At 40.2% G+C, this 27,714-nt stretch overlaps 1 protein-coding gene across 3 annotated transcripts in view; it reads right to left on the bottom strand.

Moving 5' to 3' along the window:
* LOC139777807 (uncharacterized) overlaps positions 1–27,714 on the bottom strand; it is a 166,339-nt gene that overhangs the window by 67,569 nt on the left and 71,056 nt on the right. The window lies entirely within an intron of this gene.

The following is a 27,714-nucleotide window of genomic DNA, read 5'->3' as shown; positions in this document are numbered from 1 at the left end:
GTCGGGGGGGAGGGGAGGGGAGGGTAGCGCGAATAGGGATGGACGAGCGAAGTTGCGAGGCAATTCGAGCATCGACACAATGTGGTCTTCGGCCGACCGAGCTGTAATCACGATTGTTAATTACTGTGGAAACACGACGATGACCTATGTTACTCGGAATGTAACGCGCGAAAGAAGGAGGAAGAAGGAGCTCTCCTCGTCGAGCCAGTTAATGGATTACGCTTTACTTGGTGATAAAGGATTCACCAATAGATTTCACGATATAAAAGAAATCGCTATAAGCAGACGCGTCTGACTATACAAAGCTGAGATTCATATGTTTTAAATTTCAATTACTCGAAATATATATAAAACAAATAAAGATAATTTTAATGTAACTTTTTCGTTCCAAATTTACTCTATCCACGTTCCAAATCTACACTAAATCTTTAAAGAAAAATTCTAGTACTTTTTTATATAAATATAGAGTTTTATATATCTCCAGCTTAGAATTATCTTTGTCTTCAGAATGAAATTACGTTTATGATGATTTTATCCTTCAAAAATGTATGTTATATATTTTTTTCCTTTTATTGTGTTTGATCTTTTCTCTCCTTTATCATTTTCTTTTTAAATTGCGTAGAGCCAGACAGTAATCAGAAGAGGAAATGTTCATCGGCCGCCGTTCTTGGCTCATTACGCCTTGAGAAAGAAACGCACTGATTTTTCGGGACAAAAGAGACGCGAAGTGAATACTTTGTGCGGGGTTAATATCCCAAGGAGTAACTCTACCGTATAATAATTGTCGTGGTCGCAAATTAATGAAAGAGACGGATGCTACTGATTGATCTTTGCCAGATTGGCAGCCTCTTGATGGCTGCGTGCATATTAAAGCTATATAGGCTCACTAATTTCGCTTCCTAAAAGAATAGTGCGCGGTTATAATTATGGGAAATACATGAGTAAACGAAACTAATACTTTCTCATCTTGTATATATTCTTAAACAATTTAAAAATTGAAAAATTTTTCTTACTTTTCAAAATATTTCTATTATATAATTATTCACGTAATCGTTCAAATGGTTAGAAAATAGTTATACATTTTATAATCAAATCCGCAACAATGCGAAAAATGCATCAATTCAAAATGCATCCTAGCTCTAGAAAAAAATATACTGACACGATAAAAGCATCACCATGACGTGTCGAAATTCTTTCCATTTTTCTTTGGGTTAAATCACCCGATCGTCTAGCAATCACGTAGAAAAGTCCACAAGGTATCTAAAAAGACCTCTCTGAAAGACGTCTGCAGATTAGGATGTCTCTTTGACATCTTTAGACCTCCGTGTCTTACAGACGGCAAAGAGCCTCTGCTCGCTCGAATGACAAACCGTTGTCGTTTATCTTTCCCGCTTTCGTCGCTTCACCTCGGTGGAACCGCCGCGCCGGACGGACGAGCCTGAAGAAAATTCCCTGAAACTCCACGAACAAATAACATTGCGTCGACGGCGAGCTCGTTAAACGCCCGTTTTTCAAGCCCGTCCGCCACGAGACGGACGCGGTCTTCGACCACGACCGCCGACGGGTGAAGCGGGTTTAATATGCCGGCTTTCGTACTTTCGAAAGTTTGCCTACGCCGCGCAACAAAGGGTTGAAATCCGTTCCTATTTTCTTCTATCTCGCCACGTCGCCCCGAGAATTCGGGAAATGTCTCGCCGAGCCGACTGATCGTCTCGTTTTACGCGATTCATGATCCGAGATTGTAATTGGTCGCAAAAAAGTCCCGAAAAACTCTTTATAATTCGAGAGAAAACAAAGTATATTTATTATATTTTATATTGAATCGTTTCGCATGGATCAATCTCTAGTCCTAATTGCTATTGTTAAGACAACTATTCCGCATGAGATATCCTTTTTTCTTTTCGGGCGAAATAGTAACATCAGTTCGTCGTGCGTCGTTAGTCGTTAATCACTGGTCGCGTCAATAATATAATCAATAAATAATCAGAGAAGTAGTTATGTTCTTGTCACCTCACGATAGAATATTCTCTCGAGATGTTTGGAAACACACTTGTGACAATAACAATTCAGAAGCTAGAATACAATATCCGTTCTTCGTGGAGAGTATACTTGCTTATTTGGAAATTAAAATTAAAATTAAAATTAAAATTAAATTAAAATTTGATAAGTACAAAATATATACAGTCGTTACTTAGGTTTGCTCGGGAAAAGGTATTGATTTTTCAGGACCATCGCTATTGTTTCCTACTCGTCACAAAATTTTCTCTGTCAACATGGGAAGCTGACTTATGCAACGGCTTTCCTCCCCCGTCATTCTCTGTCTTGCTATTTCGCTATTTCGAGTTTTCCTTGAAATGTTTCACGGTATTCATCCCGAGTGCACTTAGACGGACGTTTGTCGAGCATGTTCCTCTCTTCGGAATCGAAATCTTTTCTGAGGATTGGCTGTACAATGTGCGCGGCACCCTTAAACGGGGGCTCCTCGAGGCATCTTTCGGAAGTATACGCGGCAGAATCAATACTTTCCTTGAACTCTCCGCAAGTCGGTAAACATCGTACGTGTGAGACGGCGTGCGTGTGTGAGAGTTTGCGCTCGCTCGCGGCTTAAAGGGGAAAAGGACAGTTTCCGGGACGTGTCGCGAATAGCGAAGCTCCTCGGAGATATCTGCGCGAGGCGAAAATTTGAATACGATAGTCTCTCAAGTGGCGATGTAACCTTCAAGTGTACTCTATAAACTTCTCGCGACCGTGCACGGCTGCTTTTCCGAGTCGACAAAATGTAATAAATATAAGTGCGAGATGCAATCGTTTAATTTTCATCTGACAATGAGTTCGATCGAAGAACTGACGTCAGATCACTGTCGTTTCACCCTGCACGCTCTCCAATTGCTTCCACGACACTCCACCAAGTGATCGTCGACGCGCGTTTAAGTCCTTTTCCCTTTCTTCCACCACGGACAAGTCGAGAATTTACGGTGCTCGAGCATCCTGCGGTTTTCGAAGCGGGAGACACACGACGTCTCTATTCGTCGTGTCGTAGAAATCGACCAACCGACCGACACCAGCAGCGTCCGCGATGCATCGGTAAGGTGAGGCGACCGTGTAATCTATAGCGGCCAGGTATATCGATTATCTTGTGACCCGATTCCGACTGGATATCGAGTTCCTGGGTTGGCATATGGAATTGCCGCGTCCGCGTCCCACCGCTGCACGCACTCATACGCGTGCGCCGCCAGGTATTGGACTGTTCCACGTGCAAGGGTGCAATGGAGATCCTGGAAAGTCACACTGTTCTCCACGCGCCTGCCGAATGTACAGCTTTCACCAAATATGCCAAAAGTGCTTCTTCTTGACTTTAGGTTAGCGAATATTCTAAATAATATTTATACCTGCATCCCTCGATTTATGCGGTAATTCTTTTACGCGGTACTTTTTATACGTGATATCGCGGTCAGAAAATATATCTTTCTAAATATATTTATTCTATATTAGTAAGAATACATAGATAGTCATTTTGTGTACGGTTTGTGTGTAGGGAATGCATTTTATTAGAGAATATCAACAAAGATTTCCTAACAAAAGAATACCGCATCACACAGTCTTTACCAAATGTTTATTTGCAATTAGGTACGCTTGAGTTTAAATTCCTAGGGTGATCAATTTTTAATATTATATCGATGTATAACTTGTATGACATTTTGATGGATAATACTTTAAAATGCAAACTTAAGTGAAAGTGTTTCTTACATAGGTGTATTTACATCGTACTTTTGCTATAACTTTCTAATGAAGCATTTTTGGATCTATGTTTACATCACTTTTTTTATTTCTGTTCATAGAAAATATAACTAAAGTTTATATGGAAAATTCTGGGACACCCTATATAAGTTAGAGTAAATAAATAACTAAATAAGTATATACCTATACATAATTATGATACATAAATGATACAAAAGATACATAAATGTTTAATTTTGAATAAAAATAGCCTTTTCTATTGTATTTTAAAGCTAGTTGGATGTACCTGAACTAAAGTATTCTCTTAGAGACATAGATCACGTCCTTTCGATATTTTATCAAATTCTAAATCTTCTCTTGGTTTTCTATCGCGCTTACATGTTTTATGTATTTTATCGTGGAACTACATCAGTGTGTATATTTTTTCTATTTTTTTCTTTTTTTCTTTTATTTAGATAACTGCAATTTAGGTACGAAACTAGATACGAAAAAGTGTAAGATGAAAGAATGGTTAATGATTATGATTATTTTTATGGTACGTGAACGTTTCCCAGTTTAATTATGTCCGGACGTGTGAACGATCTCGATGATCGTAATTCATAAAGAATGTCGGCGTTTTAATTGCGCGATTCTCGCGTCGAGCAATAATTCGTTCCGTATTAATTCGCGCTACGGAGAAACGTAAATTCTAGCAGCGAAGGCTGAACGTGACGCATATATTTGTTCTTTATAAGAAGGTTGAACCAATATACGAATATATCAATGCGAAAAGTGTGATCTAATTAAGTCAAAAGGGTTAAAATTAAAATAACAAGATTATTTGTAATTTGCAAAAATTTATCATAGATCTAGAATTCAAAATAAAATGAATCTGTCAACTGTTCGCAGCAAACACGCTGCATTCTTCGTCGAGCTATAGAATAAAGAGCCACGAAGAGTAAAGAGCCGACGTTTATTGGCACGTGAGACATCGACGGCTGACGACCTTCCGCGAAATGTCTCCAAGTTAATAGCCCTCTATCGGCTACGTTTTATTATACCAAGACAATATTGTCGGTTCAGGTGACCCGTCGGACCCGAACCCCCTATCGGGGCTCCTCGCCAAACGATACCTCACGTGCGTGCAAGGAACCCGCCAGACAACTCGCACAATACGATCTGTCGTATAGTAGCGTAGAGTTTCGTCGGCCAACTTCAAGACCGCCTTCGCCGCACGTGACAATATTGCGGGCTGCTCAGGAGGGGAAAAAACCGTCGTTCCGCCGTACCGCACGTCATTGCGTATTTACGATAGCGCGACTGTCCGACCGCAATAATGGCCTGCGCTTCATCCCGTATTCCACGCCACGTTCCTGTGCCGATGGTCACGTAAATGACCCACCTCGTGGTAGCGAACCTAATCCTTCCCCTATCCCTCACTTGCACAATTGCACGATATAATTTTATTACAACAGCGGGACCCACGTCGCGCGATTGAACGACAATTCGGTTTGTCGGGATTTCATGCGTGCGCGAGCTAATGGATCGTAATGTGACATCGGCTGGCTTTTCGCATACAAGTAAAACGCGGCGATGTCGTCGCGCTGAACGGACCTTTTCCGAGGTTTTTACCGACCGTCCGCATAATATTCGAAAATATTTGGACGGCAAACGTTATCCTTTCATTCCGCCCGACGTTATATGCTTCAACTTCGCGCCAACGTAAATGCGAGTAAGACATTTCGCTTCCATCTCGAGTGAGATTAAAGTTCGAAATGTCAACTCGCTGCTTTTATTCATCTCTAAGAATTACCGCAACACTCGGATAAATATTACGTATTTGCATCGAAATGCTTTATCAAAAGGTGCTACTCAAACTTTGCAAAAAGATTTCCTGAAAACTCCTTGATTTTCCAGACATTTATGTTCAAATTTTTGCGGAAAATTACAATATCTTTTAAAGTAAATAAAAAATAAATTCAATTATCTGATATCTTTCTCTTTCGTAATTTGAGAAAAAATTAAGAGCTATTCATGTTAAATATCAAAATTAAAAAGTAGGTTAAAAGAAAGCGAAGAACTTTCACAAAATAGATATATCAAATCGCATAAAATTTTTACACATTTATTTCCAAGAAATAAAAAAAATATATTCCACGAAATAGAATCTGATAACGATCAAATAAACGTAAAGAAAGTGCTTGCACTTAAATGTCACAGAGCATTTGTTAAAATAAGACAAAACTTTCACCTAAAAATCTAAACAAAGTTATCTAAATCTAAAAGATTCAATAGAACAGATGTATGAAATAAATAATAACAAATAAAATTTATACAACACTTTGGAGGTAAAAGTATATTTTCGTACTTGCAAATAAAAACAAAATTCTCCGAGGAAACAATTCTGACAAACATTCCGTGAATCCAATAAAATTTCCTGAAAATTCACTAGTTTTGCCACGTAAAAAAAGCTGAGAATCCAGATTTTCCTGAAAATTCCAGATTTTGCACATTTTCCAGCTTTTTGCACATAATAGAGATCCTGACAGAGATATAATCAATGATGCATAGTCAAAAGAGCTGCTCGCATAATGCGGGGATATTGTGATAGCGAGAGCTTTAAGCCAGATCTGCGTCAAGGGACGAACAATGATAATGCCATTAGCCACGGACGCGTATAGAGCAGTTCGGGTGCGCGCAAAAAGAAATGTCTCATTAGTCCGCAGGTGGGATACGCGAGTTCTCAACGACCAAGCGAATTAGGAGTTCTCTCCGCCCGCGCCGGCTATTGAACTCCGTTCTACCGCGTTGCGTATCCGCATATTCCAGGTCTACACGCGTGATGTGTATGCAGAAACACGGCGTTTTGCGCGCACGCGACAGCCAGCTAGCTATTAAATTAGCGCGCGATATGCCGGAAACGGAATCCACGCGATTCGCGGAAAAAAGGAAAACACGTCACCGCTTTCCTCCTCATGCCACGACCGAGATAAATAATTATCGTGGCCACATACCGCGTCATGCGCGAGCAGCTCGATCGATTGTGCGAGTTTCACATCGATTTATGGAACTGAGATACGCGCGCTTTGCGAAATTAATTTGCAAAGTCTGCAATGTTGCGTCACGATGTTTTGGAATAGGTTAGGTTAGGTTAGTTAGGTCTATCTAATGATAATGTCTTGGATATACATAATGATATTTTTATTCTTTTAAGTAAAAATAAAACTTTATAAAATATTAACATTTATAAATCTTTTAAGAAGAAATATATAAATAAAGTTAATCTAAGAAAATAAAATATTTAATTATTTAATTTTTATTATGCACCCTCTGTGTTGTTTTATTGAATCAATTCTATTATTCTAAAAACTCCTATATAGGTATTTCAGCACATTTTATTCTGTATTTATAATTGTATTAATTAGATACAATATATATTGATGACATGTTACATATAGGGAATAACTTGAATAGTTCGATAGTCTGATATTTTCAATCAACTAGAAACGGAAATTTATTGAAAATTCCTCGAATCTCAACGTAACAATGAAAATTGGTTCGCAATTTTGGCCAGCACTGCGCGTAAACTAGACGCTGCGGAAATTTAAACTGTATATATATAGATCGTTTATTGACAATGGTTTAGAAGTTTAGACTTTAGTAAGATCGTAGACTAAACTGCTTTCGCGTACGCAGTGTTAAAGTTTGATTTAAAGCGAAAGTTTCTACCGTTGCTACGTTCCCTTCTGCCATTCCTCACTCATCGGAAACATAATCTCTTCGTTTCGCTCGTAAATCGATCCCGCTCGCGAACAAACTCTTTTCGTGCTCGTTCTTTGCTCCAGTTACCGAAAGGGGCAACATCGCGGTCTCCGCCATCTCCGGGAGTTCCAGGACGGAAAGCGACCGTCAATAGAATCTGCTGGCAATCGCGAATTAATTCTCGAGACCGTTTCCCCCGGGCCATCGATCTCCCCTCGAATCGCATCCCCTCCCCATTCTTCGGTAAAATCAAAAATCAACCCCCTCGACGCCGTTCCATCTTCCGCTCATCCCTACCTATCTTCCGCTCGAGCAATCTCGTTGCGGGCGTATAATGGCGTCTGCAGCGTTGCTTGATCGAGTAATGATAAAAATCTACTGCGAGGTCGGTTAGAATCGTTTCTCCGAAGCCTTTCTCCTCGATTTCATGTAACAGAGACGGCTGCGGATAGCGGGATCGCATTAAAGATCTTAAAGATCTGACGAACGGCTAAAAAAAGTATAATAAAATAAAATAAGGACATGACCGAGCAAGGACTGAAGAGACCGTTCTGATGTAAGAAGGATCGAAATAAAAATCTGATTTTACTCCCAAATTTAATAATGTATCCCAGAACCTTTATTATAATGTTAACTTTAGTGATACGTTTAATGGCGAACTAAGGAAGATTTACTTTTTAATTTTGTTATCGGATTTATCGCGATCGACAAAGAATTGCTAACGAGATATGTGTCGCCTAATCCTTTCAGTAAATTTGTCAATAAATGATTTCCGGTACCTCGGATAATGCGTTTCAAATTATCAGCGCCAATTGACATCCAGTAATCGAGGAGCTTTTTACTACGCCGTGAAACGAATGTGGATGCAGACATATGCAACATGTATACGGAGCGCACATTTCGATGTTCATTCGACAACTCGATTTCCATTAGCGACAACGATATACAGAGGAATGAGCGCGGAAGAGAATCGCGTCCGCCTCTCCAACCATTTTTTTTTTGTATTCCTCTAACGACTTTCTGCCTGTATCGACTTACCACCAGGATCGTACTATTCGAGCGTCACTTTACGAGTTCATTTCGCTCCGAACGATCTTTTATAAAAATCCAATAACAGGTCACCCAGATACCGTCCGTGCAGCATCGCGCGTGCTATCCGAGCCATCGTGTCGATTGCGTTCCGTTTTCCCCGCAAACGAGCAACAAAAAGCATCTCTCGAGCTTTAAAGATTCGCGCCAGAAGATATATTAGCGCACCTGTTTCCGCGCAATAGGTCGTATTTCCCGTTTATCCATAATTTGTGTATTACCGGCGATGCGCGAACCATCGCGCGTGCCGCTTTGATCCACCGCTCTTGCGCCAGAGAGACCTTTATTTCGATGTTATATTCTCGCGAACGAGAAGATATGTACCTTGTATATATACAAGTAACAAGAGATATATACATATAACGCGCGTCCGAAGAAATAAATTCAATTCTCCGTATGTTTTTCCAGATTTTCGTGGAAGATATCACTTCGAAGCATCACTCTAGCGTTCTAAGCTTTTTCTCAATTTTCTATGAATATAAAAGGCAAGTACAATATAGTTCTCGATATATTCGTTAGTGTCATTGTAGCTTGTTATATATCCTTATCTATGTATGTTGGAAAAATACATAGCCGAATCGAGCGATAGAAATTTCAAAAAATCTAGAGTATTATATTTTCCCGTAAAGTTATTCATTTAAAATGACGATTAGCCCTTTTAAGACAATGATGTTCACGCCTAGGTGTTACTGTGCAGCTTCGTTTAACGCAACGCCGCTGGGATACGAGAACCCCACATTAGTATGGCCCATCGAACGTATTAACCCCTTTAGCTAGAGTAAATAGCGGAATTGTGTCACCATCGTTTGCAGCCTTCTTTCGAGAAAACCTCCGGGCGCGCAATCGGAGCGCGCCCGGGGAGCTGTGTCAACCATGAGCCGTTAGCGCCCGTCCAATCAGGACGCATAAAAATCATTAGAAGGGCGAATCCCCGAAAGCGAGTTTCGTGCCACCGACGTTAATCCGGGGGATTAAATTAATCAATCGCCGTTTGCCGATCCGGCTATGTTGGGTCGGGGAGCGTCAATATTACGGCGCTCTCTCGCCGCTCTTCTCTCTGAAACTCTCTCTTCGTGGACATTATCACGGTTCGTCGGGGGTGAGCGAGCCAGAATTTCCTTGTAATTAGCATTGTTTACGTATGGCGACGCCGACGCGCGGGACTCTTCGTTAATCAAATTCAACTTCGTCACCGGAAATCTAGTTGCGATGCGACCTCGCGTCACCGACCTCGTGTTAGCCCCTCGTGTTAGTTAGCCGTCAGCCTGTTATACTAGTTAGAACAATCTCCGTGTCTCTCTCCGTAGATTTCGCGAGATATCCGTCGATATCTCGTCTCGTCGAGCCTGCCTTAACGACGACATCCGTCCTGAGGTTTGACGGTTCGAACCACGGTTCGTTAGCTCGATTGCGAACGTTTATACCGATTTAACGAGGCTAAGACGAAGGGTTTATGTAAACATCTCTGTTCGATGAACAATGTTATGGATACGATGTACAGATTACGATTAAAGATACAATCAAAGTAATGATAGTAATTAGTATCTACCTATTATTTTTCAATCGTGGCAATCGTTTCGCAAGACCAAACATTTCGCTTGCCCATCAAAGTTATTTACAATCATAACGCGATACTTGTCTCGACTGAACAACATCACTTTGTCGAAACTGCTGAGCTATTATTCTAGGTAGCACGATCTCTTTGTGAACTTGCCTGATTTCGTTATCGATCTCGTTGTGGAGTCTGGATTAGAAGTTCACTGAATTGACTATCATAGACGAAACTGATAGGTGTCTGACCTTCTGGTAAATGAGATTGCTGTAGGGTTATGTGACATCGCTGGTCTTTAATAAACTGGCGCAAAACAAAGAGTATGAAGTATCTGACTAATTGTAACCTAGATAAGAAATTATCAGGAAATAGTCGTATTAAATTATTTCATAATCAGTTATGCATTATTTAAATTATTGAATAATTTGAGCTTTAGAACGATATTCACTGCAAAACTTCCATATCTTGTCATCTTCTCTTCTCTGTTCCTTTGTCAGCATCAATCCACTTCGTTAATTACCCGAATCTCAGTGAATGTCCCCCGCGACCTCATCAGCATCGAGCTTATTCCGGAACAGACTCGACGGAGTCAGCTAACACATTCGCGAATATAATGGACTGCTCCTCTATTTATTACCATAGCAGACCAGCTTGTGGATGATTACATGGATTATTCAAGCATGGCCGCATGATCCCCAAACATAATGCTATAAACTGCTTTTAAACGATTCTGCGATGTAACACTATGCGTTTTCGTTTAATAAAACTTAATGTAATAATTCGTTACAACTTTTTAACAGTTTTAACGTATCTTAAGCTTTGGTTTATGTCAAATACACAATTGGAATCAAGTGAAGAATACAGCTACATAGTTGACACTAAACAAATCTTGAGGCTTACAATTAGTTTTAAGAGAAAAATCGTATTAAGGTACATTTTGTCAAGACCGTTAAGTCTGCATCCCTCCACGTTACACTTGGCTATATCTTCCTTGAGGCCACTTCTATCGCGCTACTTCTATCCCGTCTGAGGTTCAAATGTAACGCTTCTGAGGCGGATAAATGCAACCATGTCGTTTTAACTCAATGTCGTCTCTCGTCGCTCTGGGATAGTGCAGCAACAGCCAAGTGGACGTGTGCAAGCCGCTATACGTGCTTCCTGACAGTTGAGAATTTACTTGGCTGCGAGAGCGCGTTACGGCCACTCGAGTTCCGCGCTTCTCCCCTCGACCGCGCCGACATTTGCGTATTTTACTGGCTTTACCCGGGAATTCGAGATACCGCTGTTATCGCGAAAGGGATCTCTCTTCACAGGGGCTACCTTCCTCGGACCGCTAACGTTTTCGGGCCGGGCTCTGGCCAAAGCAAATTTAGTCTTTTGCCCGCCCATCTCTCCCGCCCAATCTGCACACGATGCACTTTGACTACATCAGCACGTTTGTCAAAGCGAACTGATTGTTGCGAAATGGAAATTATTGTCGGGCAACACGGCTTTCACTTTACACCGTTAGAAAGGGAAACGATTGTACGTATGAAGATTCCAATAGGATCTTTTCGCTATTTGGTCGCGTAGCGGATTTTTAACTCGGTAAATAACGGCATTCAATTTTCTTAAGGACAAATAAATTCTCCTCCGGCCACGGAATCCATGAATGAAGATTATGGCGCTGATTCTCCGGGGAGCATTATGTATATTTCATCGTTTAATTTCATCCCTCGGAGTTTCTGGCAGCGTGAAAATATGCAGGCTCAACTCCCACTCGCGAATGCATCGTCAAGGCAAACGACGCCGCGTAACATCGGACCGTAACTCTAAATGATTTTTGTTTGAGTAATAGAATGAGTAGCTCATGGCGATATAATCATCGCAAACTTGGCAATTTTCGCGCGGAGACACCAGCTCCTCTCCATTCTGACTCGGGAGAGAATTTTCCGAGACGCGAGTCTCGGTGGGTTTCCGCGTTGGATGTTGAGTAACGTTGGGAAAATTCATTATTTCTCCGGTGTTACGTGGAATTTCGTGGAGGAAAAGGGCCCGCCGCATTCCACGGGGGGAATCCTTCGCGAAAGCAATTTGCATAAAACAATCAATAAGACAAGACTGATACACGCGCGTCCCGAATTTCAGCTCGCGACGACGCGCCTCGATTTATCACGCGACCGGTCGCCTCACGCGCAATTTTTTACGCCATCCCTTTCTCATCTAAACGCGAATACCTCTTCGACGTGTTCCACGATTACATGTAAAAATACATATGGAAGATATCGTAAATACGTAAGCTTCAACGCGACAATCGTTATATTCCAAGCCCTTCTTCTTTATTAATAAGTGACATCGAGTAAAAACGGCTGTACGCGCCGCGGATCTTTTATGCAGAACGATGAAAGAAACGTCGATCGTCACGGCCGATAATAGAGTGACGGTAAATAAGTAATGCCTTTTACAACGAGCTCGTACGATGATACGAGAATGGAATCGGGGCTATCGTAAAATATTTTTCGCGCCAGTCTTTTTCTGCATGCCGTATCTCGCTTGACCTCGACTTCGAAAGCGAGTTTTATTCATTTATGCGGTAGGTCAGGTAGAAATAATAAATGGAATATCTGATGGCGCGAAAGAACTCCCTTTTGAGACACATCGGGCGTTCGATTGCGATGCTCGATCTGTGAAAGATGACAGAAAAAGAGAGAGAGAGAGAGAGAAGGTTGTGTGTATGTATGTGTGAGAGGGAGGGGTGTGAAACGGCACGTGCAAAGTCTCGCGCTCTGGATTTGGAAGACCTTTCGAAACGTAAATATACTTTACTACTTTACGTCGCGGTAGTATAGATCTCTATTTTTACGGAATAATTATTTCGGCCGCGAGTGAACCGCAAAATGGGTCGCGCGCTGACTCGAATATCGAGTTGTACTACTCGCGTGGCTAGTGATGAGCCCATGAAATATCGAATTACATCGAATATAAAGTCTCGATTTAGCTTCGAACGCTATTCAGTTTTTGAAAATCTTGAATATTTTGAAAAAATATATATTTTTAAATGCTCTACGTGTTATTACTTCAATCCATCCTCTCTTTTACCATTTCATATTTAATACTAGAACTATCGGAGATAATCTATATTTATTTCTATCGAAGAAATGTTAGAAAAGAAAAGAGAAAAAGAGGAAACAAAAATTAATAAAATTAATCATTTGTAAGCGATGGGAAAAATTAACGGAGCCGACCGGGACTCGAACTCGGGATCCTTCGTTCACACGCCTAGCACTTAGGCTGCTACCCCACGACTGCTCCACTACTACGCTAATTTCTCCGATCTCCCATCAATACCGGCTCTACGGCCCTTATTCTCCTACACATTTATGTAATTTCAATAAAAGTCAGAGAAAATTTCAGAAATTAAGATGATTTAAAAATGAGTAATATAAATTTATTGAGAAATGTCAAATAGATCATTTTGACCCCCTTGGTAATTCTATAATGTTAAATACTTTCGAGGAAAGATTTTCTAAACATTCGAGAGATTTCCGAGACAGTCAAAATTTTCAAGACTTTCTTGAAAATCTCTGGTTTCGAATAATATTCGAAGCAATTCAAATCTGTGCTTGAATAAATGTGAGAACTTTCAAAAGAAAGTCCTTTATAGTATGCCGGACGCGTTTAATCATTAAAGTTAAAAGCCTTTATTTTGTCACGTGACTCTGGTTGACCGTACAAAATAATTTCATATTTACGAGATGCTAATTGGACGCCTGTTTAAGCCACGTAGAAAATTGCAGTGCGCTTGCCGCTTCTCTCTTCGTGCTTACCCGGTCGTCGCCGCATAATTCAGCGTTTTAATATCTCGCAAAAGAATACTACGCGTAATAAATCCGTCCACTCGACGTCTTAGCCTTTTCGTTTTACATACTCTTACTGTAACTCGACTTATCTCCGGGTCAGTGGTTTACGGTATTCCCGGGAATAATAAATTTCAATCCAGCTCGCCGTTGCGCGCGCGCGCGCGCATCTACGATTTTCCACTCACGAGCCACGCTCGGAAAGAGCACGGAAAGTAGTTTTGCTCTCGGTGGATTAATAACTTCTCTCCCCTTCGCTTTCTCATTATGAGCGGTTACGCAGGGATCGGAACATTCAAGATTCCTTAGTATGCGTCTGACGAATTAAAAGTTGCTAATTACCTCGTAATTGAACCTCGCAGCAATCTCGCTTGATCGTTTCAAAGAATCATTTAGCATTTCGTCGATATGATCTTATCGTTATCTCTGTTAATTTAGCTCCGCCAACAATAACAATAAGTGTGAAACGATACGTCATGAATGCGCGCGCGTTGCCGCGTAAATAAATCAACGCGCAATCGATTCCTCTTGCCGATATGATTTTTACAACGCCACTTTTACGAGCCGCTTTGATTTCATCGGATTACGGGATATTGAAAATCCCCAGATGATTCACTGGATTTGATATTAATCGATTGAAGTGTTACGAGTATCATATGAAGCGCTGATTCGATTTGAGAGTTTTGAGACTCGAGAATAACACGCGCGCGCCATACATATTTTATTTATGATTAATCTGTCGCGGTTATAATATATGCTTGAAGCTCCTGCATCGTGAGAGCAAGTCCAACAAATCCACGACGTCTCTGTGTCTCATATTATACCATCCTGTAATAAATTCTAATTTAAGAGATATGAATTTAATTTCTATTATTCGATTATTACATGAAAAATATGAAATTGAAATTAAATAAAACGTATTTTCTTAAGCGATGTAAAACGCGAGTGGAGTACCTACATTATTTATTTGATTATTTAAATATTCTCGCAAATTCTTCGATATCGCGAAAATCGTAAAATAAACCGTTATTTCAGTAAATAACGACGCGCATTATATGAATCGTGTTGGAATTTACGGGAACAAATAAATGACATAAACCGACGTAAACGTAAACCCATAGCCAACATTCCGGGCGATTGTTCCGTTGATCTCATTTAAGTCTGCCATTGAACGTGCAAGACCATCGCGCGTAACCAAGCCGGCGCGGCGGCGCGGCGCATATACCGCATCGTGTAAGACGGATATTTACGTGAGTGCTCACTTAAGCCTACACGTACGCGCAAACACATATCCCAGGACTTGCCCGTCGTAGGATACGCGAGTAGTTTCGTCGGTCCCGGGTGCTCGTCGCGAAAATTCTAAGTACGAGAGCGGGACTCGGAAAGTTTCCCGATACGCTCAAGAAGCACGAGCACGAGCGCAGAGTGCTCTCTCCCAGCTCTCCGCGAGACGAGAAGAGGACGAGAAGAGAACGAAAAGTCGCCATTAATATAACTTCGTTGCCGACCTCGTATTTATACCTTAACGCAACATCCTCCCTTGTACATGATTTTCTTACCACACGATTTATTAATAGGACACGGGGGAGTGTCATATGTCTGCAAACAGGCGCGCTTACAAACGCAGACATATCGTATACATTACCAGATTTACAATGGAATACAGAGGGAGGGTGACGTATCTCCAAACGGATCAACCTAACGAGGACAAATGGTCTTTTATGTAACCGTCAATCAAAGAGACGATCTGTATTTTTTAGACAAAAATATCTTTTTCCCGTCGGTGTTGAAATTTCTGCGAGCGCTCCATCGATTCACCTTGCGTCGACATGGACAATTTTTGACGCTACCTGGTGGTTTTTCACGACGATTTATAATGTGGAGGATCAAAAGTGCGCGTGTGTGTGTGTGTCTGCAGGGAAATATTTTGTGCTTTCCTTTTGCTGAACGACAATCTCGTCTGTCGAAATCTCTGCGCCGCTACATTACCTCGTCAAAATGTCTATTTGCAGGAAATTATGGACGCTACATCGCGCGGGAGTCATCTTCCTCGTCGGGGGAACGATCGAAGCGGAGAGACGGTTTCTCTTGATGGCTCAGACGTCTAGTGAACTCAAGGTCGTCAGATCCCATAGCTACGTCCTTTCCGTGTCTTTACCCCGTCTCCATCGTTTTTACAGCCCTCCCGACACTCTACCCTCGCTCGACCTTCAGTGTGACAGATATTCAATCCCGTGCCGGATAATGAGTTTTCCGCGATGCTTTATACGTCTTTCGTGGAAATCAGAAGGATACTCTCGGTTCACTAAACTCCGTTATCTAGTGGCCTTCTGTTTATCGTTACGAGAATGTACAAAAATTTTGATGATTAAATGAAAAAGATATTTAAAAAAGCTGTAGAAGATGGTATCTCTTGAGATTTTTATTAAGGAAAAATCTAAATTGGTCAAAAAAGGCAGAAAAAAGAAACAACTAAAAATAACAACCACATAGTTAACATAACTAAAAAGTTGCAAACCTTAGAAATAATTTTGATCAATTAGTAATGATAAACATATCCAAGTTATCAAATAGGTATTGGCCATTGTCGACAGCGAATCTTCCGTGTGGCTTTATGCGTTTCACCGAAGTGAGGAAGGGTGGTCGCGTCATGGCCTGACGTTATCTACTGCTCGAGAAGTCCGTCGACATCCTGAAAGACTATCAGAAATGGCACATTCGACGGCGGCGGCGGCCATGTGTGAAAATGAATCAACACCACGAATACGTGGGCCGACGTGGGTGCAGTTATCGAAATGCGATATCTCCCCTCGATACACGCAACCCCTTCGCGAATTCGAGGTTGCATGTAGAAATAGACGGGTCGACAGCGGTAAATGAATCCATCGAATGCGGGAAGATGTGTGCACGGTGGTTCCTTCACAACAGCAGACTTCTAATGCATATTTTGTTTCAAACTTCGTCGAAATGCATTCATCCACGTGACGTTCGTTTTGTAATTGCACAAAAATTTACAGATCCTCTCGGATGAAAAGCTATATTATAACATGTTGTTATGTGAAAAAGATCACTTCACATTGTACATCTCGATGTTTCATTGTACATTTTGCAATTTATTCTCGCTTGGTTTATTACTCAAGATTCCATCAACGCAAACAGATGTATCTTCGTTATATATTTTTCGTTTCACATAATATTGAAATTCAGTACAATGTATCGCGCCTGTAATAATACGTAAACTGAAAACCAACACTGAGAACCATAATTCGATGTGCCAGTTATTACGTTAAAGAACGTCTCGTGCAACCGAGCATCTTCTTTTGAGGAGCGTTAAAGCGCCTCAGACAGCCCTGGCTTGTTTCGGTCGACGGCAAAGGAGACTCTCGGCTCTTGGCCGGCATCTGCGCCGAAAGTGAATTCCGCGTCCGTAGTAATGAGGTCACGGCGTCCCATTATGTATGCAAGGAAAACCAAAGCAGGAGAGGGTTTCGTTAAGTCGGCCTCCGAGATAAGAAGCTGGAAGAGTTTGCACTTTCGGAATTAATTCGCATAATCCGACGCGCCTTCTCCCGCGTCTATCTCCCGGCTGCTGGGCTGGCCGGTCTTGCACGACGGACTCTCCGCTCGCTCTTCTCGCTTCTCGCTCCGTAAGCACGCGTTACAGCTTAACCGAATTTGCATCTGATCGCGACCGAGATAAGTGCACCTCTCATGCATCTCGCCGGCGAAACAACCGGAAACTTTTAAGACTCGAACGAAAAACACGATGGCAATCCTCTTTCTTTCTTTCACCCTCTCCCTCTCCCCCTCTTCTCCCCTTTCTCCCTTCCTTTCTCAATAGAAATTGGATAATACAAAATGGAACGAGTGCTTTCACTTTTACTGGCTGAAAGAAACGCTCCGAGAAACTATGAATAGAAATGTTAAGCTCTAATGACACAATTCGACAAATAATAACTGCACTCAAGAGAATGAGCCTTGTAAATATCCTTGTAAATTTTTTATGTTGGCTTCTAAAATGCTCGGTCATGCTCGGTTAAAATTTTAAGAAATTTCATGCTGAAGTTATAATAAAGGATATTTTAATATGGTTTACCAGCTACAGTTGTAACATCTAATTAAGTACATTATATTAAAACTTTCAATTGCCAGAAAAAATTAGTTAAAAAAACGAAAATTATCAAGATTTTTATGGTTTAATATTATTTTGAGTCTATTATATGGCAGGAATATCGCAAGTTAAATCATTGAGGATTACGGTAAATTTTTACTACAATGTAATAAGATTAATTCTTTCTACAGTATAATATAATCAATTTAATCAAGAAAATCTTATTACTCTATTCTTCGCTTCAAATATCTTTTAAAGATTTTGACAATATAATTTAATTTTGAACAGCTAAGACATTTTTAGCATATCACTATAACAAAGCATAATAAACTACGTAAAAATAGCCTTTTTATAAATTATCTTTTAGTTTCTCAAATTTGTGATATATTTTTCATTGTCAGTCCATTGTCAGTCCTGCAAAACGAGCATTTTTCAAGCCAAAATCATGTCGAGCATGAAAAGAACTACAAAGTATTTTAAGAGTGTTTCTTTCTTTGGTTTCTTTTTTGAATTATGTATTTAAAAAATTAGGCCCGATTCGCAATTACTATCCATTACGAATAACACGATTTAATGGATGATATACAACTCACGATTATTTTTCTGCAGTTTCTGCAATGTATATTTTCTGCAGTCGAAAATTGCGTTGAACGTTTTATCAGAGCTCTTTTCGCTTTTTAGTCACGCTACACAACAAACGATCCGATATTCAAAAAATATTTAACAACGCCATATAATATTCGAGATCATGGCGTTATTTCCACCATTTTCCTCCCATCTACATTGATATTTTTCGCTCAGCACGGCGGCTGTTTAAACATGTTCTCGGATCATTTTGATGTGTACTCTATATGCATCAAAATATCACAGTAATATCGGAAACAAAAATTCAATATAGTGTATGTTATTATATGTGTGAAATCCGTAATAATATTACGTATATACAAAAATATACAAATGTTGTAAATATATTATATATGTTACTGCAGACATTCGAATGTGACAGCGGGGTATGGTTTTCATTTTTCATACTTGTACAAAATAATAAAATTCTGAAAGAATTTTATCAAGAAAATTTTGTCGTAAATTGATATTTATCATAATTCGAAAGACTCTATCTTGCGTCTTAATTCATCGCATGTTGTTCCGTTAAAGTATAACACCATTTATTAAAAAGTGCTGTATACACTGTTAAATTTATAGTGACTAAACTATACTCAATTTGAGTAATTTTTAATCATTCCTATAGATTGCTACTGCTTCTACTCAATATGTCGTTAATTTAACCAGAACAATATTAATTTAACAAAACTAATGGAGTTAAAATAATACTGTTTTGTGTTAAAATAATAAATTTCGGTACACACACACATGCGGTAGTTAAAAATTACAAATTGTTATTTGACTCAAGGTATTGGTATAAATTTCAACCTTTAAATTCACCAGTGTATGTCCATAATCAAACCTGTGAAATCACATTACAGATATTGTTCAGTTAGTGATTCGATCGCCGAACGATATGATCTCTTTCTAGCGAGTGTTCGCGAGATAGTCGCTTGCGAAACAACCTCTAAAACCGACGCCTTCGAGTGCCCCTCTGAAATATTCCGTAAGCAACTCGCTCTTCACCGGCCGTACATCCCCGAAGTTATATGCATCTTCGCCGCGATCAGACGTTTCGCAAATTAGCGACTTAAGTGGCTTATGAACTCGGGGGACGCGCGGGATATCACTGCCTTGGGAGTCACTCTTGTCTCTATATTCACGGTGATAACGTTGCCGCGATGAAATCCCGGCTTAGGATAATCCGACCGTGCTCTCGCGAGCGATCGATCATCGGGATTTAAACGGCGGTCTCGAGGTCTGTCCGATCCTTCATTCCGCGAATGAGCAAACAAGCCAGTGCGAAAGTTATCCTCGGTTGCTCCGGAAAGCTTTGCATTCGGACAACAACGCGGAAGCAGCAATTTGTATTAAAGCGTAATCGATACCGCATAGTATTTCGTTTACTCACAATTTAGCAAATTACCGAGTTGTTCAAGCTGGCTTGATTCAAGTTTATAGCTCAACTTTCTTTAGAGAATTATGAATTAATAAACACTGCACAGTATTGTCCAAGTCGATATTTTCTTTGTGCATGCACGTTAACGTTCACTGTTATATAAGCGCAAATATCATGCTGGAGGATTGCAAATAGAACATTGTTATGCCATTTTCTATATTATTTGCTTTATAAAACTAAATTAAATCCCATAAAAGTTGATTAACAGCTAGTTGAACTCTGTTTCCATTTTAACAAAGGTAGATAATTGATATCGATGTATTATTATTTAATTTAAACATTGTTCGGCTGTATTATGAGACAATAAAGGATATCGGAACGACAATATAAAAATTAAAATGTTTATTTCTCAACGAGACTTTGATGTACAGAGTGTTTCCTTTTCAGGGAAGTGGCCATAAACTTAAAAGAGTGATGAACTGAATAATTAAGTGACTTTTGTTAAGTATTAACTTGTGTCTTCAGCGACGTTTCTTTAAGACGCTATATGACGATTTTTTAATCTTGTTGGATGCTGCTTTATAATTTCTGTAAGGTTAAATTAGTATTAGAATAAAAAAATCATGTTTTTGAATTTTGTTTTAATTTTCTTTATTGCAATAACTATTCAAAATGGCACCCTCCAGCCTTATTAAGTCATTACCATTACACGATCAATAACGTTTATATATCTACCTAAGCGACCATTTATCACCAGCAACGAGAGAATTTAATTTCTTAATAAATAACAAACCGTTTTAACCAGAAATTAATTTACAAAACATACACAATTTTCACGAGATAGAAATTAATTTAACGTCAAGATTTTAAATAAATTGTAATTTTCAGTGAATTATGTGGACTCGAAAATCAAGTAAAGGGAGGATTTAATCTGTAGGGAAACACGTCTTTCCCCTCATATATACGCAAATATGTGATAATTTATCTATTGTTGTCTGATCTATTCATCTAACATTGTGTCACGTGCACAAAGACAGTTTAGATTCGATAGAACCTCAAAAAGTTGCTACAATATTTGTGTCTAGATAAAAAATGAGGAACAGAATATTTGGATCTTTCTGAACGTGACTCTCACATTTTTCAGTGAACTAATTAAAAAGGTCTGAAAATCCTAACAAAGTTAAGTTTTGAACTATAATATACTCTTTTTATTTTTTTTATATATCTATGTATATATTTTTTTTTTTAGTTTCCAAAGCCCCCCAAATTTATAGCTATAACGGCGCCAGTGATCTTAAGCTTTATTACTCCGAATACACACGAAAGATGGAACGCTATCTCGAATATCGACGCGGCGATTTATTATAGAATCGGAGAGCGGAGTACTTTTAGTCTTGCTGATTTTACGGGCGAAAGTTTCAGAAACGTCTCGCGAGTGGAAAAACGATTTCTAACTTTCAGTATGACGAGATAGGACGATTTTGCTGCTGAATATGCTGGATCCGCTGACTATGCCGGGCCGCTTTTTCGCGACGACAGAAGGTGAAAGTGAACACGACGCTTCTCTGCGGTGCGTATTAGTGGTAAATGCTTCCGTCGAAAGTTTCAATATGTGCCGAAAAGAGAATAAATCTTCCATTAGTTCGCGACATTCGAAGCAATTGAATTACTTTCGAACGCTCACGAGTCACGGAATGCAACGATCGCACTCGGGGGGAACGTTCGCAAATGTATCACGGACGCGGGCGCGCTTTACGGTACTAATCTGGCACAAAACGAACGTTAAATCGAGGCTGCGGTCAGCCGACAACGTTGAACGAACTGGAACCATCGAGATGGGAGCTTGACGATAACGGATTAATCGAGATTTCATTGCTCGCCGGACGCGGCCAGGTGCGCGAGCCAGGTTCACGACGTACAATACGTGCATACCTGCACGCATATACAATATATGTACATACGTCGCGATCGCGAAGTCGTTTGCACGTATCACCCACGCGGCCGTACGCACCGTTGTGTGCGTGGATTTATGCGCATGACGCACGGCGGTGTGGCGTATATTATAGCCGTCATCGCTGACCCAGATACATGGGCCACGTCCAGCAATATCGAGCCGCGGTACACGGGCGGGCTGGAGGCTGCACGTGACGCGTGACCAGAATCGATCGGAAACTCTGCGGATTACGATCGCGATCACGACCGGATGGACGTACTTGTACAAGATGCAGGTATTCGCGACGCGAGTCGCGCGTCCCTCCTTAACGTCATTTATTTTCCATGACGGACGGAAAACGGGGGGGACTTTCCCCTTGGAAAACGCGCGTGACAATTGCGCGATGATGACGGACGATCTCTCCTTTTATCAGAAGCGCTCCGACGTACACTTTGATATATTGTACTAAATATTAAATTATACGTCGCGAGAAGTAAATGATGCATTACAGATCTCAGATTAAAATTTCCTTGATTAAAACGCGATGATTGGCATGTTTAGCACATTATTTGCTCCACGCTCACGTTCCATTCCTCCACAGTAAAATTCCCTGTAAAATTTCCGGCTCGCGCGGCTCCTCGCGTTTAATCACGCTGAATTAAAAAGGATTTCGCTCGCGTATGCAATATTCCCTCTGAGATGGAAATAGCCCCGGGATGATGATAGCCTAGCGTGAGGTCGATAACCCGAATTATGACGTCGATCGGTTTAAAAGCGTGCGTGATGGATAGGCAGATTCCTCGCGAGAGTAGTAGATATTACGATGGGCGAGGTATGGGTGCGTCGATCCGTCGCCGCCGCCGCCGCGCCGCGACCATTGGGCCGCGCGATCGGCAGCCATGAATCGCGTTATTCGTTAAATCTTCGAACGTAATGCGTTCCGCGGGATTTCATCCAATCCCGCGCGTCTTCCACACGATCAAAATTAATATCTAATTTCCGCTGACTAATTTATGTGACTCCGAACGTGCGAAGGAGTGGGCAGTAATAGGACGCCTGCCGTTCCATCAGCATTTTCTCGACTAAAATTGCTAAGAATCGAATATCGAGGGACTTATTGAAATATTAAAATATTAAAATTAAATGACTGATTAAAAACTAGAATCTTTAGACTTAATTCATCGTGTAATTAGTCTGGATTTTTAACGAAAGGTAGATCTTACTCTCTCCCTGATGAGAGTCCTGTATGTATGACAAAATTCTAAAAAATTTGATTATCAGTTCATTGGGGATCCGTGACCCAAAGAAAACACGATAATCGTTGGAAAGTCCACTGCAATATAATCGAATCGACAATTCGTTATTTTATTCCTGTTTGAAGAATTTCAATCGTGGCGCACTGTATATGATACACCGCGAGATTGAGCTTGTTGCTACGATTACATCACGAGCGCATTGATACGCTCCGTTGGAGCGACCGCATCACGTGAAACCTTCGACGTCGACGGCACAACTTTTAATCCCGATATAGCGAGCGCTACGGACCGGAAATAAGCGGCGGTTAATCCATCAAGTAACGGGATCCCCGCCCCGCCCTCGCCCTGCCTACGCCAGCAGGCAAATCGCGTTAACGCGTTAGCTGATGGCCTAATCATATCCAAGCTCGGGCTAAACCAGCCCGAAACTCTTCATCGAGTTATCCCGGGAGCAGTCACCGGATGCGTAGACAAATTTCTCGACGTGGAATTTTGGCGGGCGAGCGCGTAATCGATTTTCTCTCTCTCTTTCTCTCTCTCCTCTCCCCCCTCTCTCTCTCGATGTGCCATCGGTTCGGAAAAAAGTTTCGCAGGCGCGCAAGTGGATGCCCCAGTTCGTCATTATGACCCGCTGTCTCATGTAATTTATGAGATTCCACTTTTGAAAGCTTTATCGTGTTAGCAAGTCGGGGGCGAGATGACGACCTGGAGGGGAAGGGCCATCCTTGCCCACTCAAAAGCCACCGCGTTTTCGTTCGATCGTGCTGAGCTGAATTTTTCATTACCAGAGTTATAATAAGAGAGACCCACCTTTTAGCAATGGGCTTCATCGGACACCTGTGAACACCTTAGGGAAAAAGCCAATATAACAGAAAGCTGGGAATATTTGAAATTTACAGCGAAAATTCTGTTTGCAGATATCTCTGTAAACACGTGTTTGCCAAGGTTCTTCAGCGGAAGCAATAGAAATCGCTTCTCTCGTTGAACAAAGACCATTCGCGATTTCCATTAAAGACATCCTCGCATATCATCTTTTGTCCGTTAGTTTCAAATGTCACCGTTAAGAATCCCTTTGCCGCCGAAACAAAGCCCCTTTTAATAAGATCGTTTATCATTGCACGCGCGTTTGCCTGCATAATGACGTGGCAGTTGCGGTATCCTGACGAGCTCATTAACTAAGTGTTCTGCCGATAGTTGTTTAAAGGGAGTAGTACCAATTATTCGGAGCCATTTGAATACAAAAGCCGCCGGAGCCTTGCCTACGTAAATCATTAATAAGAGGGCGAGAGGGAGAAGGCAAATTATGCAATTTCGCTGCGGCGAAATGCACGCTCGCGTACCACGTACATTCGATTATCCTTGGATAACGAGCCGCTAAGAAAGCTTTTTCGTTTGCTCGCTTTTGAAACTGCTGCTACTGACGCATAATTACGCGACGTTACTTCCTAGAATAACTAGCGGTGAGATGGACACGCGAAATCAAAAGAATATAATTGTATATAATTTTTCCATTGAATCGTATTCCAGTATGGCTCGCTAAGATATGCCGATAACCGAGCTAACAGTTTTGCCAATCATGTACGTATCTGCTAGAACAGATCGAGGTGGATCGAGAGAAGCACGAAGAGTGAAGGGGGAAGGGGAAAGCAAGAGAAATTAGGTCAATCAGTCTAAACCTATGAAGCAGGTGGGGTATCGATTTAACCGGTGCACGGTGATCGATACCATTGGGTAATTAATTATGGATTTAATCGATGATCAATGCTGCCAGGTAATTAATTATAGATTTAATCTATTACAGATATTGCGCCCGCATTATCGTGGTAATATAAACTGCGTTCTTGATGCAATTGATCAACAATTACGTAAGTTTAAGCAAATTGAGCTTATTCCTATATGGTTTATCGTGTATATATCTTTATAAAAAATTTGATGTCGTGTGTGATTTAGTAAATTGGAAAAGTGGTATAATATTCACATTTATTCACACTGAAGAAAGTAAACAATGTCATAAAGACATAGCGATTTTTTACGCAGTCTAGGCTCATAGTAGTTGTTTCATATTCAGCATTTTTATTTACGCAAATTCAATTTATGGATTCACTCAAATATTATTATAGTAATTTTATTAGTAAAAAACCCACGTCGCCAAAAAGTTCTAATCCCCGCTTAGCCTACTTCTTAGGCAGTTTTTTTTTTTCTAGAAAAGTGATCAAACTGTAAAAATTGAGAGCTTTGACGAGCCATCAGATCGCAAACTTTCATCGGACTCTTGTTAAAAGCTATCGGCGTTTTTCCCGCAGCTTTCTTCGCGTTTTTAACGATCCTCGATCTCTCGGTCACTCGCAGCGACAATAAACCCGGAAATGGTCGCTTTAAGCATGTGTCGCTTTAAATCACCTTTTAAGTCGAGCTCCGTGGTTTTGCGGCCATGTGCCTTTTGCATCTCTCATGGCGTTGCGATTTACATCAATCTATGCGATATTATATTGTACTTTGCTTCATCACGATATGTAATCGATGTCAAAGCCATCTTCCTCTTTTGTCTGGCATTGGGATGCATTTTTAAGATCTTAAATTGCAATTATTCTAAATTATAAAATATATCGCCATGGCAATCAGTCGTATCAATTTATTTAATAAAGACTTAATCACGACATTAATCAAAAATTAAAAATTCGATTATTGTTAGTAGTGAAATAAAAAAAGACTGTCCTAAAGGGATAAATAGGGGACAAATAAAAAAATCTCGAAAGTATTCAATTATTCTAAATTTTAGAAAATATGCCGTCATACGACAATATCACCATTCACATTAATAATTCGTAAAATAAGAAATTAAAAATCCAGTTATCGCTAACAGAAAAATAAAAAAGAGTTGCTCGTGTGCTCTAAGAGTTGGATTTATCGTATAATAATCGTACAAATACATCAGGACACTAAATTCGTGCAATACATAGTTCGCTCTGCGTACATCCGCATTATTGCAAGGGTACCGGTAGCGCACCGGTAATTAATGACGACGTTGGTTTTCGAGCTCGCGCAGGCGGATTAGATTAGGTATCGCATTGCGCAGAAACCACGCAGTTAATCCAAGGTAGAGCGAATAGGTGCAGCAGTCGGCTTGAATTTGATCCGACCGAAATTACTCGCCTTCGTCGCAACGAGAATGTTTCATATCGATCAGGCGCTCTTACAAAAATGCGATTACCTGCAGGAGCGAGAAGCGGAATCCGGTTTCACGTATGATTTCGAGGAAACTTACGCTTGAAGAATCAATTCCAAACTCGATGAAACTACGATAAACTTAAAATCATATCGCGCGTAAGAGAATATGAAAAAAAAGATTGCTTGACATATCACGAGATCTTTGATTTTTAACTGGAAAATTTGTCTGCTGAAATGGAAAGTAGTGTAGTTATCGTAAATTAAAAGAGAATTTAAATGTAATTTGTGCACATTTTAAGAATTAAGAAGATATGCTCTCAATGTAAATAGACAACTGCAGAAGTGAATTTGGGTAAGATATTAAATATCGCCATTGGGAATCTGACTGTCTTCCCCAATTACGTGGAGCACTAAAACAGAATAATAACACAAGATAAGGATCCGCTTGGGGAAAGAAGGAGCTTTGAATTTCTCCTTTTCCAAGAATATAGATTAAGCTGATTAACTCCCGAGTCTAAGGCGCTCGATGATCCTTCTCATTAAATTGTATGAATGTGCGCGTAGACCCATTCGCTATTATTAGATCGTAATTTCAACGTCGGCGATTACTTCGGGTGATTAAAAGTTTCGACTATGTGTACGAGAAATAGGCCCGTCGAGTGCTCAAATATTAGGATACCCTGGTATATGCAACTGGAAGTAGTTGATGTAATTAACTCTTCTAATCTTTCCTCGTCTAAAGCTGGAATTTAGTTCGTGCAAATTGCAGTAATTGATAAATGTTCTTCCTAATCCTCAGCGATCGCAGTAAAATTCTGATAACGTAACTATTACGTTGCAAGCGATTTAATCTTGACAAGGAAATTATATTACAATTTATGTATGTCTGCAGTAAACAGACAGCAGTCCAAACAGTATTTTTCATTATTTTACACATACACATACAAAAATATAGAAGTATAAAACGGTAAATTAAAATTGCATTTAATAATAGTTTTGCAAAACCGTAGAATTTAAGGAATAAAATTGATCTTGATAAAGAAATTATATTACAATTACGTGCTTGTATAAACAGAGAACAGCCTAAATTATAAGTAATTTTGATTATTACATACACACATACAGAAAAGAATAGAAGCATAAAATGTTAAATTAAAATTGCATTACTTTAATAATAGTTTTGCAAAGCCGTAGAATTTAAGGGATAAAAATTTTCAAGATAAATTTAAATAAAATAGATGGTTTCGTATATGAGAGATTAAATAAAGAAGGGGAATATGTACCGGAG

Source organism: Temnothorax nylanderi, unplaced genomic scaffold, assembly GCF_030848795.1.
Source record: "Temnothorax nylanderi isolate EJ_2023f unplaced genomic scaffold, tnyl_v1.0 TNYL_tig0164_pilon, whole genome shotgun sequence".
NCBI classification, from domain to species: Eukaryota; Metazoa; Arthropoda; class Insecta; order Hymenoptera; family Formicidae; genus Temnothorax; species Temnothorax nylanderi.
This window is presented reverse-complemented; position numbering and strand designations above follow the sequence as displayed.